This window comes from Pseudophryne corroboree, chromosome 3 (genome assembly GCF_028390025.1).
Source record: "Pseudophryne corroboree isolate aPseCor3 chromosome 3, aPseCor3.hap2, whole genome shotgun sequence".
NCBI classification, from domain to species: Eukaryota; Metazoa; Chordata; class Amphibia; order Anura; family Myobatrachidae; genus Pseudophryne; species Pseudophryne corroboree.
In genome coordinates this window covers 549,312,444-549,325,912 of record NC_086446.1, presented here as the reverse complement: position 1 = coordinate 549,325,912, position 13,469 = coordinate 549,312,444, and the positions used below count along the sequence as shown (strand labels likewise).

At 47.4% G+C, this 13,469-nt stretch overlaps 1 protein-coding gene across 1 annotated transcript in view; it reads left to right on the top strand.

Annotated features, from left to right (window-relative positions):
- CA10 (carbonic anhydrase 10) overlaps window positions 1-13,469 on the top strand; it is a 579,440-nt gene that overhangs the window by 373,796 nt on the left and 192,175 nt on the right. The gene's annotated exons all lie outside the window — the stretch shown is intronic.

The following is a 13,469-nucleotide window of genomic DNA, read 5'->3' as shown; positions in this document are numbered from 1 at the left end:
TCTCAAACTGTGTGCCGTGACACCCTGGGGTGGGGTGCCTTGGGGTACTTGCAGGGGTACCCTGGGTTGGTGGTCCAGGACCAATTCAAATTATTGATATCAATGTAATAGACATAACCAGTGCTTGTAAAATATGTGGACAAACAGAAAGGAATCCTGTCCACCACCACATACTGTAATTGGACCTAAGGATGACACATAAGCACAATTTACTTAATTTAAAACATTTTTTAAGAATTTCTCAATAAGAAACTTCTGGCCTAGGGGTGCCGTGAAAATAATTCTGATACTCTAGGGCACCGTATCTCAAAAAAGTTTGGGAACCCCTGCTTTAGACTAAGAAATATGTACAAAATAGTTACTACCAGGTGCTCATGATATTGGTGAGTCCTCCGTACAGATACTGTATATTTTAAAGCTACCATTTCAGTGACCTCTACTTGGAAAGACCTGATAAGGTAGACTTGTTGGCTGCATACAGTGAAGTCAATCATTTTAGCATTTTAGTTCACAAGGAACTACTGACTTCAACGAGGCACAGTTTGTGTCAAGAATATTGGTTCAGCCAATAAAAACGCTGTATCAACAGTAGACACAGGTCAAAGTCACCCCATGTATTGTGGAAGTCCAGTCTGGATACCACCTTTGGTGTTTGAAGTACAGGGCTAAATAGTGCGGGTGCCCCGGGCCAAAGTGACCTGGGATTGGGACTAGACCAAGAGGAAACCCCGGGATGGGGGGTGGGGTGCTGGGTATGTTCAGGTTGTCTCTTTTTTTAATTGTGTCAAAGATTATTTGGCATTTGGAAATTATATTATTGATTGTTGTTGATACACAGAAATACCCTGCAATTTCATACATGAGATCCCATCCATACAGGTCCGGTCCAGGTGTTGGAGCAAGCGCTCCCAGCAATCAGGCACACCTGTGCCACACTTTTATAAAGCTTGTTAGGGCAAGAGCTCAGGGCTCCTGATGCCAACAAGTGGCCAAACGATAGAGGGCGTGCCAGTGGGTTAGAGACAGGGAGCCTGAGATTTGTGTATATGCTGTTTGTGGACTGGTGCCTGTAGGCCCGGCGCTACCCGCTCTGCAAAGGGATGCAAAGCAGGTAGGCGCCAGGCTGGAGAGGCGCTCTGCCTGCTTTGCATCCCTGTGCTGTGCCTGGGACCCTGCTACTGCTGCAGGCTGCTGTGCCTGTCACACCGATTGACAGGCAGCGGCGCCGGCAGCTTGAAGCTTCCTCCTACCCACAACCTGCAGTGTCTGTGTCGTCCTGACCGAAAAGGGGGCAGAGCTAAATGGCGCCGAGGGGCGGAGCTACACGGGACCAGGCTGCACTGCATAGGAGGACAGAAACTGCTAGTGCTGGTACTACAGATCTGGCCAGCCAGCAAGATGGTATGTTGAGGGAGAGAGTGAGTGAGAAAGTGTGTGTGTGTGTGTGTGTGTGTGTGTGTGTGTGTGTGTGTGTGTGTGTGTGTGTATGTGTGTGTGTGTGTGTGTGTGTGTAGGACTGGATTAAGGCAGATGGGGGCCCAGCAGAGTCGGATTAAAGGGGGTGCCCAGAGGATACATTACCCCGGGCTCCCCAGTTCTTAGGGTCCCCCGTGTCCCTGTAATTGATCGCACCTGCCGCCAGCCTGTCACGGCACTGTGATACAGGTAGGCAGAAGATACATACTTAATGAAGCGACGCGTGGTAACCCCCCCAACCCGCTCACCTCTCCCGTACTATAAATTAAGTCCTCTTTTTCATTACGCCCGGCACCCCGCTCCGCACTATGCTGTAGCCTGTTCTTCTATCCCTGCAATGTACAGTACAGTACATCCGCAAGGAGCAGGAGTAGCGCCGAGTGACGTCACACACCCAGAAGTGCTGCCGTATGAGGAACATGTCAGTGCGGCTGCTGGCGGCGCTGCTGCTTGCCGTGTCCCAGTTCCAGGTCGCCCTGTGCATTGTCACCAGGTACATGCTGGGCGCCGAGGCTGGGGTGTCCACCCCAGTTAGTGTCACCCTACAGTTTGGCACAGTTTATTGTGCCCACCCAACACTATGCCCGACCCAGGTTAGCTTACTGTATGGTGGCCACTCCAGCTTGGCTTACACTACAATGCCCGTCAGAACTTGGGTAGGTGTATGAGGCCCACCCTGCACAGTGCACTCCATAACTCCCAGGCTGGGGACATACAGGGGATAAGGCCCAGGGGATAGGCAGTGACAGGACCACAGCACTGAACACTATAGGCAACATATGCCCCTCACACTCATGTTGGGCCCCCAGGAGGCTGTGAGCTATGCCCAGCACCTCCCCAGCAGCAGAGACCAGCACTCCCCCATGAGCTGAGCCACCTGCCAGGCAAAGCCCATCACTCCCACCCCCCAGCAGCAGAGACCCCCCACATACCGCACCTGAGCACATATACCGGCCTCTCCGCTCCAGCACCTTCCAGCTGACATCCGCCAGACCCTGCACCATATCTGAGCTGCCGTCACCAGCCTAACCCTCTCCCTTCCGGCACGTGATAGCGGCAAGAACAGGCAAACTGAACTGGGCACAATCTGCAGTACTGCTGACTCCACACAGCAGATGCAGGCATTGACAAAAGAGGAAGCTGACCCATGAAGAAGATGACAGTGCTGTAAGTGTCAGCATACTTTTACTACTTTATTTCCATTCTTATGAAATCATCCCCCTCCTTCTGTCTTTCTCTCTCTCTCCCCCCTCTCTCACACTTCTTCTCCTCCCCTATCTCTCCCCCCCCCCTCTCTCTCCTCCCTCACTCTCTCTCTCCTTCCCCCTCTCCTCCCCCCTCTCTCTCTCGGTGGTCGAGGTGGTGTATGGGTGGAGGTCAAGATGGTGCACTGTGGTCCCCCAGAGATGTCAGTGTGTGTATATGTCTGCATATATATGTTTGTATGTTCACGACCAACATTTCGGTATTATTAACCTTTGCCAGTATCCTGACGAAGGTTAATAATACCGAAACGTTGATCGTGAAGGAGACTCTTGTGTCCGGTTATTTGAATTGAATGCCATATTATATATATATATATATATATATATATATATACACGAGAATTCCACGTGGTGGAGGGTGCACTCTCACTGTGTATAAAGTCCACACATTATGTGTGGACTTTATACACAGTGAGAGTGCACCCTCCACCACGTGGAATTCTCGTCTACATTTGCGGACATTTCGTCTGTCGGGAGCACCCACCATTAGGAACTTTGATGAGAGTGCAGAACCACTTTTGTTTATATATATATATATATATATATATATATATATAAGTCCTTAGTCCCCCGTGTCTTAAGTACACCGGGCCGCCCGGAGCCTTAATCCGGACCTGGGGCCCAGGACAACGAAGGTTGTGGGGGCTCCCACTATTGCTGGCAAAGCCTCTCAACCCCCTTCCCTCACACACCTAATCCGCAACAAGCGATGCGCCCCCTTCCATTAATCCTGCTTTGATCCCATAAAAGTTTTGGGGTAAATGCTACAGTCTGTTCCACATTTTACCAGTGAGTCTTAATGGCAGGTGGTGCCCCTGATGATCTGGAGGGAAGGGTAGGGAAGGAGCCTCACCCCACTAGTAGATGGGTCCCCCTATTCTATGCGCAGCAAGTGCTACTGTGTGAGTGTGAAGGAGGTTGCGCCGCCCAGCCAGATTCTTATAGCCGGGAGAGGGGGGGACCGCTCAGCGCCAGAGCATGCAGCAGCAGGAGAGTGAGATGAGCGGCGCAGCTGTCACTGCTGTCAGAGAGAAGCCACCGCTGCTGCAGCAGGATACACTCTTATAGAGGGAGCAGGCAGGCAGCCAGAGATGGCACTCCCCTCTGCAAAGGACTCTTATAAGGCAAGTGGGACACTGGGACAAGCGGAGGGAAACTCCTCTGATTCCAAACGCGCTGTGTCTTGGGGCCCCTGGATGGCCGCCGCTGTCACACCTCCGGCCATGTGTGTGTGTATCTATCTGTGTGTGTGTGTGTGGGGGAGAGGGGGAATAATTTGTATAAATGGCACTTCTGAGGGCATTATATGTAACCAATGCTACTACAGGGGCTATTATGTGTATAAGCGGTGCTACTACAGAGGCTAGTATGTGTATAAGCGGTGATGCTACAGGGGCTATTATGTGTATAATCGGTGTTACTACAAGGGCTATTATGTGTATAAACAGCACTTCTATGTGCGGGGTAATACGAATAAGATTGTGCTACTGTGTGGCGTAATTTGAAATGGGAGTACTATTGTGTGGCACCGCCCCTTCCTTGTGAGACCACACCCCTTTTTTGCTGCACGCTGTCCCTTTGTAAACTATGGGAGGGCGAAGATTTATAGTTTGCAGGGGGGCGCCGAACACCCTAGCACCGGCCCTGGGTACCTGGCAAACTTGCTGTGATAAAGACCTGTTTACTATGCTGTGAAAGTAAACGACTGCTTTTCCCTACAACTGTGTCAGTGTCTTGTCTGGTGGAAGGTCGCTTGTTACAGTATCTATTTTACAAATTTAAAAACTACATTTTTAGACAATAACTGTTCCAATTTATTTCCTTATTGTCGTTTTTATGAGTTTATTATATTGGCCTTTCCGTAAACACCACACTTCCACTACACTGTATGTATCTCAGATTTCTAGATTGAATATAATTGTAACTGGTAAAGGGGGTGATTTAGACCTGACGACCTGACCGTAGATGTGCTTAATTTAGCACATCTAGGATCAGATTCTCAGACATGCGGGGGTACGCCCAGCACAGGGCTAGTCCGCCCGCATGTCAGGTCCTATCCCCCCTCCCCCCCCCCCCTCCGCACTGTGCATTATGTATTACAATTTTGAACATCATGGCCTACAGTATATTGTTTGTCAAGATGTACTTACTCTATGCAATTATGTTATAGAAACAAAGAAACATAGAATTTGACGGCAGATAAGAACCACTTGGCCCATCTAATCTGCCCGTTTTTTTTTACCATATTTTTTATCTAAAACCTTATTTGATCCTCATTTCTTTGTAAGGATATCCTTATGTCTCCCCCATGCATGTTTAAATTGGTCTACTGTCTTAGCCTGTCTTAACCTCTGATGGGCGGCTATTCCACTTGTTCACTACCCTTTCTGTGAAGTCATTTATCCTTGTTTCACCTGAATCCCCCCCCCCCCTTCCCCTCCAGTCTCAGTGCATGTCCTCGTGTCCTATTCCTTCTCTTCATTTGGAGAATGTTACCCTCCTGGACTTTGTTAAAACCTTTGATATATTTGAAAGTTTCTATTTTAAAGTATGTTTGTTGGATAGCAAGTACATGGATCACACTAGAGATGAGCGGGTTCGGTTCCTCGGAATCCGAACCCGCCCGAACTTCAGCTTTTTTTACACGGATCCGAGCGACTCGGATCTTCCCGCCTTGCTCGGTTAACCCGAGCGCGCCCGAACGTCATCATGACAGTGGCGCACCCAGGGGGGGTTTCCGAGTACCCAGAAACCCCCCTCCACTAAAAAAAAAAAAAAAAAATTTTTTTTTTTTTTTTTTTTTTTTTTTAGCTGCATGAGTATTATTAATGACTGTCTAGCGTCCTCTGCAGCCTGCTGTCTTCCTGGTGGCACTTGCAAGTGCAATAAAAGTTTACTTTATTTTAATTATAGTACATATATATCCATGTGCCTACATATATACACATGTATATACATAAATGCAAATCCAAGGAAGAAGGCACTCTGGAGTCATCAATAATGTCAAAGTAGCAAATGTGTATTAAAGGTTCAGGTCGAGTACTTTCGGGGACAGCACCCCGTCCTCAGGACCACACCGCAACAGTACAATCATATACATACATACATATAAACACACACACACAGATGATATATATATATACATGTGTATATATATATGTGTACTGTATGTGTGTATATATATATATATATATATATGTATGCATGTTTAATATGCTATGTATATGTGTATATGGGTTCACTACGATCTCCCGGCGGCCGGCCTCCCGGCGACCAGCATACCGGCGCCGGGAGGCCGGTCGCCGGCTTACCAACAGTGTGGCGAGCGCAAATGAGCCCCTTGCGGGCTCGCTGCGCTCGCCACGCTACGCGCGCCACACTATTCTATTCTCCCTCCAGGGGGGTCGTGGACCCCCACGAGGGAGATTAAGTGTCGGTATGCCGGCGGTCAGGCTCCCGGCGCCGGTATGCTGGTCGCCGGGAGCCCGACCGCTGGCATACTGAAGACCACCTGTGTATATGTATGTGTGTGTGTATGTATATATATATATATATATATATGTGTGTGTAGATATATGTATATATATATGTGTATATATATATATACACACACACACACACACACAGACACACTAGTTTTACGGACCCAGCATATACTGGGTCACCTCAGTCCCCACCCCCGTGATTGGCTCTGCCCAGTTCTGGAAACCCCCCCATGCAAATCCTGCGTTTGCCACTGCATGACGCTGTCGGATTCTCGCGAGGCTCGGATTCTATCGCGAGACTCGGATTCTATATAAGGAGCCGCGCGTCGCCGCCATTTTCACACGTGCATTGAGATTGATAGGGAGAGGACGTGGCTGGCGTCCTCTCCATTTAGATTAGAAGAGAGAGAGTGAGATTGAGACAGAGACACTTGATTTACTGGAGCTTAGGAGTACTAGAGAGTGCAGAGTTTACTAGTGACTGACCACTGACCAGTGACCACCAGTGCAGTTTTATTTAATATAATCCGTTCTCTGCCTGAAAAAAACGATACACAGTGACTCAGTCACATACCATATCTGTGCTCAGCCCAGTGTGCTGCATCATCTATGTATAATATCTGACTGTGCTCACACAGCTTAATTGTGGGGGAGACTGGGGAGCAGTTATAGGTTATAGCAGGAGCCAGGAGTACATATTATTAAAATTAAACAGTGCACACTTTTGCTGCAGGAGTGCCACTGCCAGTGTGACTGACCAGTGACCTGACCACACTGACCACCAGTATAGTATACTATATTGTGATTGCCTGAAAAAGTTAAACACTCGTCGTGTGACTTGTGTGGTGTTTTTTTATTCTATAAAAAACTCATTCTGCTGACAGACAGTGTCCAGCAGGTCCGTCATTATACAATATATACCTGTCCGGCTGCAGTAGTGATATATATATATTTTTTATATCATTATTTATCATCCAGTCGCAGCAGACACAGTACGGTAGTTCATGGCTGTAGCTACCTCTGTATCGGCACTCGGCAGTCCATCCATAATTGTATACCACCTACCCGTGGTTTTTTTTCTTTCTTCTTTATACATACTACATCTCATTATCATCCAGTCTATATTAGCAGCAGACACAGTACAGTACGGTAGTCCACGGCTGTAGCTACCTCTGTGTCGGCACTCGGCAGTCCGTCCATAATTGTATACCACCTACCCGTGGTTTTTTTTTTCTTCTTTATACATACTACATCTCATTATCATCCAGTCTATATTAGCAGCAGACACAGTACAGTACGGTAGTCCACGGCTGTAGCTACCTCTGTGTCGGCACTCGGCAGTCCATCCATAATTGTATACCACCTACCCGTGGTTTTTTTTTCTTTCTTCTTTATACATACTACATCTCATTATCATCCAGTCTATATTAGCAGCAGACACAGTACAGTACGGTAGTCCACAGCTGTAGCTACCTCTGTGTCGGCACTCGGCAGTCTGTCCATAATTGTATACCACCTACCCGTGGTTTTTTTTTCTTCTTTATACATACTACATCTCATTATCATCCAGTCTATATTAGCAGCAGACACAGTACAGTACGGTAGTCCACGGCTGTAGCTACCTCTGTGTCGGCACTCGGCAGTCCATCCATAATTGTATACCACCTACCCGTGTTTTTTTTCTTCTTCTTTATACATACTACATCTCATTATCATCCAGTCTATATTAGCAGCAGACACAGTACAGTACGGTAGTCCACGGCTGTAGCTACCTCTGTGTCGGCACTCGGCAGTCCGTCCATAATTGTATACCACCTACCCGTGGTTTTTTTTTCCTTCTTTATACATACTACATCTCATTATCATCCAGTCTATATTAGCAGCAGACACAGTACAGTACGGTAGTCCACGGCTGTAGCTACCTCTGTGTCGGCACTCGGCAGTCCATCCATAATTGTATACCACCTACCCATGGTTTTTTTTTCTTTCTTCTTTATACATACTACATCTCATTATCATCCAGTCTATATTAGCAGCAGACACAGTACAGTACGGTAGTCCACGGCTGTAGCTACCTCTGTGTCGGCACTCGGCAGTCCGTCCATAATTGTATACCACCTACCCGTGGTTTTTTTTTCTTCTTTATACATACTACATCTCATTATCATCCAGTCTATATTAGCAGCAGACACAGTACAGTACGGTAGTCCATGGCTGTAGCTACCTCTGTGTCGGCACTCGGCAGTCCATCCATAATTGTATACCACCTACCCGTGTTTTTTTTTTTCTTCTTTATACATACTACATCTCATTATCATCCAGTCTATATTAGCAGCAGACACAGTACAGTACGGTAGTCCACGGCTGTAGCTACCTCTGTGTCGGCACTCGGCAGTCCGTCCATAATTGTATACCACCTACCCGTGGTTTTTTTTTCTTTCTTCTTTATACATACATACTACATCTCTTTATCAACCAGTCTATATTAGCAGCAGACACAGTACAGTACGGTAGTCCACGGCTGTAGCTACCTCTGTGTCGGCACTCGGCAGTCCATCCATAATTGTATACTAGTATCCATCCATCTCCATTGTTTACCTGAGGTGCCTTTTAGTTGTGCCTATTAAAATATGGAGAACAAAAATGTTGAGGTTCCAAAATTAGGGAAAGATCAAGATCCACTTCCACCTCGTGCTGAAGCTGCTGCCACTAGTCATGGCCGAGACGATGAAATGCCAGCAACGTCGCCTGCCAAGGCCGATGCCCAATGTCATAGTACAGAGCATGTCAAATCCAAAACACCAAATATCAGTAAAAAAAGGACTCCAAAACCTAAAATAAAATTGTCGGAGGAGAAGCGTAAACTTGCCAATATGCCATTTACCACACGGAGTGGCAAGGAACGGCTGAGGCCCTGGCCTATGTTCATGGCTAGTGGTTCAGCTTCACATGAGGATGGAAGCACTCAGCCTCTCGCTAGAAAAATGAAAAGACTCAAGCTGGAAAAAGAACAGCAAAGAACTGTGCGTTCTTCGAAATCCCAAATCCACAAGGAGAGTCCAATTGTGTCGGTTGCGATGCCTGACCTTCCCAACACTGGACGTTAAGAGCATGCGCCTTCCACCATTTGCACGCCCCCTGCAAGTGCTGGAAGGAGCACCCGCAGTCCAGTTCCTGATAGTCAGATTGAAGATGTCAGTGTTGAAGTACACCAGGATGAGGAGGATATGGGTGTTGCTGGCGCTGGGGAGGAAATTGACCAGGAGGATTCTGATGGTGAGGTGGTTTGTTTAAGTCAGGCACCCGGGGAGACACCTGTTGTCCGTGGGAGGAATATGGCCGTTGACATGCCTGGTGAAAATACCAAAAAAATCAGCTCTTCGGTGTGGAAGTATTTCACCAGAAATGCGGACAACATTTGTCAAGCCGTGTGTTCCCTTTGTCAAGCTGTAATAAGTAGGGGTAAGGACGTTAACCACCTCGGAACATCCTCCCTTATACGTCACCTGCAGCGCATTCATAATAAGTCAGTGACAAGTTCAAAAACTTTGGCCGACAGCGGAAGCAGTCCACTGACCAGTAAATCCCTTCGTCTTGTAACCAAGCTCACGCAAACCACCCCACCAACTCCCTCAGTGTCAATTTCCTCCTTCCCCAGGAATGCCAATAGTCCTGCAGGCCATGTCACTGGCAATTCTGATGATTCCTCTCCTGCCTGGGATTCCTCCGATGCATCCTTGCGTGTAACGCCTACTGCTGCTGGCGCTGCTGTTGTTGCTGCTGGGAGTCGATGGTCATCCCAGAGGGGAAGTCGTAAGCCCACTTGTACTACTTCCAGTAAGCAATTGACTGTTCAACAGTCCTTTGCGAGGAAGATGAAATATCACAGCAGTCATCCTGCTGCAAAGCGGATAACTGAGGCCTTGACAACTATGTTGGTGTTAGACGTGCGTCCGGTATCCGCCGTTAGTTCACAGGGAACTAGACAATTTATTGAGGCAGTGTGCCCCCGTTACCAAATACCATCTAGGTTCCACTTCTCTAGGCAGGCGATACCGAGAATGTACACGGACGTCAGAAAAAGACTCACCAGTGTCCTAAAAAATGCAGTTGTACCCAATGTCCTCTTAACCACGGACATGTGGACAAGTGGAGCAGGGCAGGGACAGGACTATATGACTGTGACAGCCCACTGGGTAGATGTATGGACTCCCGCCGCAAGAACAGCAGCGGCGGCACCAGTAGCAGCATCTCGCAAATGCCAACTCTTTCCTAGGCAGGCTACACTTTGTATCACCGGTTTCCAGAATACGCACACAGCTGAAAACCTCTTACGGCAACTGAGGAAGATCATCGCGGAATGGCTTACCCCAATTGGACTCTCCTGTGGATTTGTGGCATCGGACAACGCCAGCAATATTGTGTGTGCATTAAATATGGGCAAATTCCAGCACGTCCCATGTTTTGCACATACCTTGAATTTGGTGGTGCAGAATTTTTTAAAAAACGACAGGGGCGTGCAAGAGATGCTGTCGGTGGCCAGAAGAATTGCGGGACACTTTCGGCGTACAGGCACCACGTACAGAAGACTGGAGCACCACCAAAAACTACTGAACCTGCCCTGCCATCATCTGAAGCAAGAAGTGGTAACGAGGTGGAATTCAACCCTCTATATGCTTCATAGGTTGGAGGAGCAGCAAAGGCCATTCAAGCCTATACAATTGAGCACGATATAGGAGGTGGAATGCACCTGTCTCAAGCGCAGTGGAGAATGATTTCAACGTTGTGCAAGGTTCTGATGCCCTTTGAACTTGCCACACGTGAAGTCAGTTCAGACACTGCCAGCCTGAGTCAGGTCATTCCCCTCATCAGGCTTTTGCAGAAGAAGCTGGAGACATTGAAGGAGGAGCTAACACGGAGCGATTCCGCTAGGCATGTGGGACTTGTGGATGGAGCCCTTAATTCGCTTAACAAGGATTCACGGGTGGTCAATCTGTTGAAATCAGAGCACTACATTTTGGCAACCATGCTCGATCCTAGATTTAAAGCCTACCTTGGATCTCTCTTTCCGGCAGACACAAGTCTGCTGGGGTTGAAAGACCTGCTGGTGAGAAAATTGTCAAGTCAAGCGGAACGCGACCTGTCAACATCTCCTCCTTCACATTCTCCCGCAACTGGGGGTGCGAGGAAAAGGCTCAGAATTCCGAGCCCACCCGCTGGCGGTGATGCAGGGCAGTCTGGAGCGACTGCTGATGCTGACATCTGGTCCGGACTGAAGGACCTGACAACGATTACGGACATGTCGTCTACTGTCACTGCATATGATTCTCTCACCATTGAAAGAATGGTGGAGGATTATATGAGTGACCGCATCCAAGTAGGCACGTCACACAGTCCGTACTTATACTGGCAGGAAAAAGAGGCAATTTGGAGGCCCTTGCACAAACTGGCTTTATTCTACCTAAGTTGCCCTCCCACAAGTGTGTACTCCGAAAGAGTGTTTAGTGCCGCCGCTCACCTTGTCAGCAATCGGCGTACGAGGTTACATCCAGAAAATGTGGAGAAGATGATGTTCATTAAAATGAATTATAATCAATTCCTCCGCGGAGACATTGACCAGCAGCAATTGCCTCCACAAAGTACACAGGGAGCTGAGATGGTGGATTCCAGTGGGGACGAATTGATAATCTGTGAGGAGGGGGATGTACACGGTGATATATCGGAGGATGATGATGAGGTGGACATCTTGCCTCTGTAGAGCCAGTTTGTGCAAGGAGAGATTAATTGCTTCTTTTTTGGGGGGGTCCAAACCAACCCGTCATATCAGTCACAGTCGTGTGGCAGACCCTGTCACTGAAATGATGGGTTGGTTAAAGTGTGCATGTCCTGTTTTGTTTATACAACATAAGGGTGGGTGGGAGGGCCCAAGGACAATTCCATCTTGCACCTCTTTTTTCTTTTATTTTTCTTTGCATCATGTGCTGTTTGGGGAGGGTTTTTTGGAAGGGCCATCCTGCGTGACACTGCAGTGCCACTCCTAGATGGGCCCGGTGTTTGTGTCGGCCACTAGGGTCGCTTATCTTACTCACACAGTCAGCTACCTCATTGCGCCTCTTTTTTTCTTTGCGTCATGTGCTGTTTGGGGAGGGTTTTTTGGAAGGGACATCCTGCGTGACACTGCAGTGCCACTCCTAGATGGGCCCGGTGTTTGTGTCGGCCACTAGGGTCGCTTATCTTACTCACACAGTCAGCTACCTCATTGCGCCTCTTTTTTTCTTTGCGTCATGTGCTGTTTGGGGAGGGTTTTTTGGAAGGGACATCCTGCGTGACACTGCAGTGCCACTCCTAGATGGGCCCGGTGTTTGTGTCGGCCACTAGGGTCGCTTATCTTACTCACACACCTACCTCATTGCGCCTCTTTTTTTCTTTGCGTCATGTGCTGTTTGGGGAGGGTTTTTTGGAAGGGACATCCTGCGTGACACTGCAGTGCCACTCCTAGATGGGCCCGGTGTTTGTGTCGGCCACTAGGGTCGCTTATCTTACTCACACAGCGACCTCGGTGCAAATTTTAGGACTAAAAATAATATTGTGAGGTGTGAGGTATTCAGAATAGACTGAAAATGAGTGGAAATTATGGTTTTTGAGGTTAATAATACTTTGGGATCAAAATGACCCCCAAATTCTATGATTTAAGCTGTTTTTTAGGGTTTTTTGAAAAAAACACCCGAATCCAAAACACACCCGAATCCGACAAAAAAAATTCGGTGAGGTTTTGCCAAAACGCGGTCGAACCCAAAACACGGCCGCGGAACCGAACCCAAAACCAAAACACAAAACCCGAAAAATTTCCGGCGCTCATCTCTAGATCACACGATCATGTTTTTGATGTAAAATGAATTAAGGCATTTGGTAAATTACAAACATTCTTAAATAGTAGGTATTTTATTAGTATATGTGTTGGTATTATGATCTGCATTACTACATACTGTACTGTGAGCAATTCTACAATAACACATAATACAACCATTGTGAAGATGCATTTCTATAAAACATATTAGAAAAAGAAATCTGAATTGCAGAAAATAAGATGAGATCCATTGTTTTCTATAAAACCTTTAAAACTGCCATTTCATTAAAAATTCCATTCCATATCTGGTAACATGGTAACAGAAAATCAGAGATTACCATCTTTCGCCATCTGTGCAGATTAATGTTTTCTAAAACAAAGAGCTGCAGATGAAAG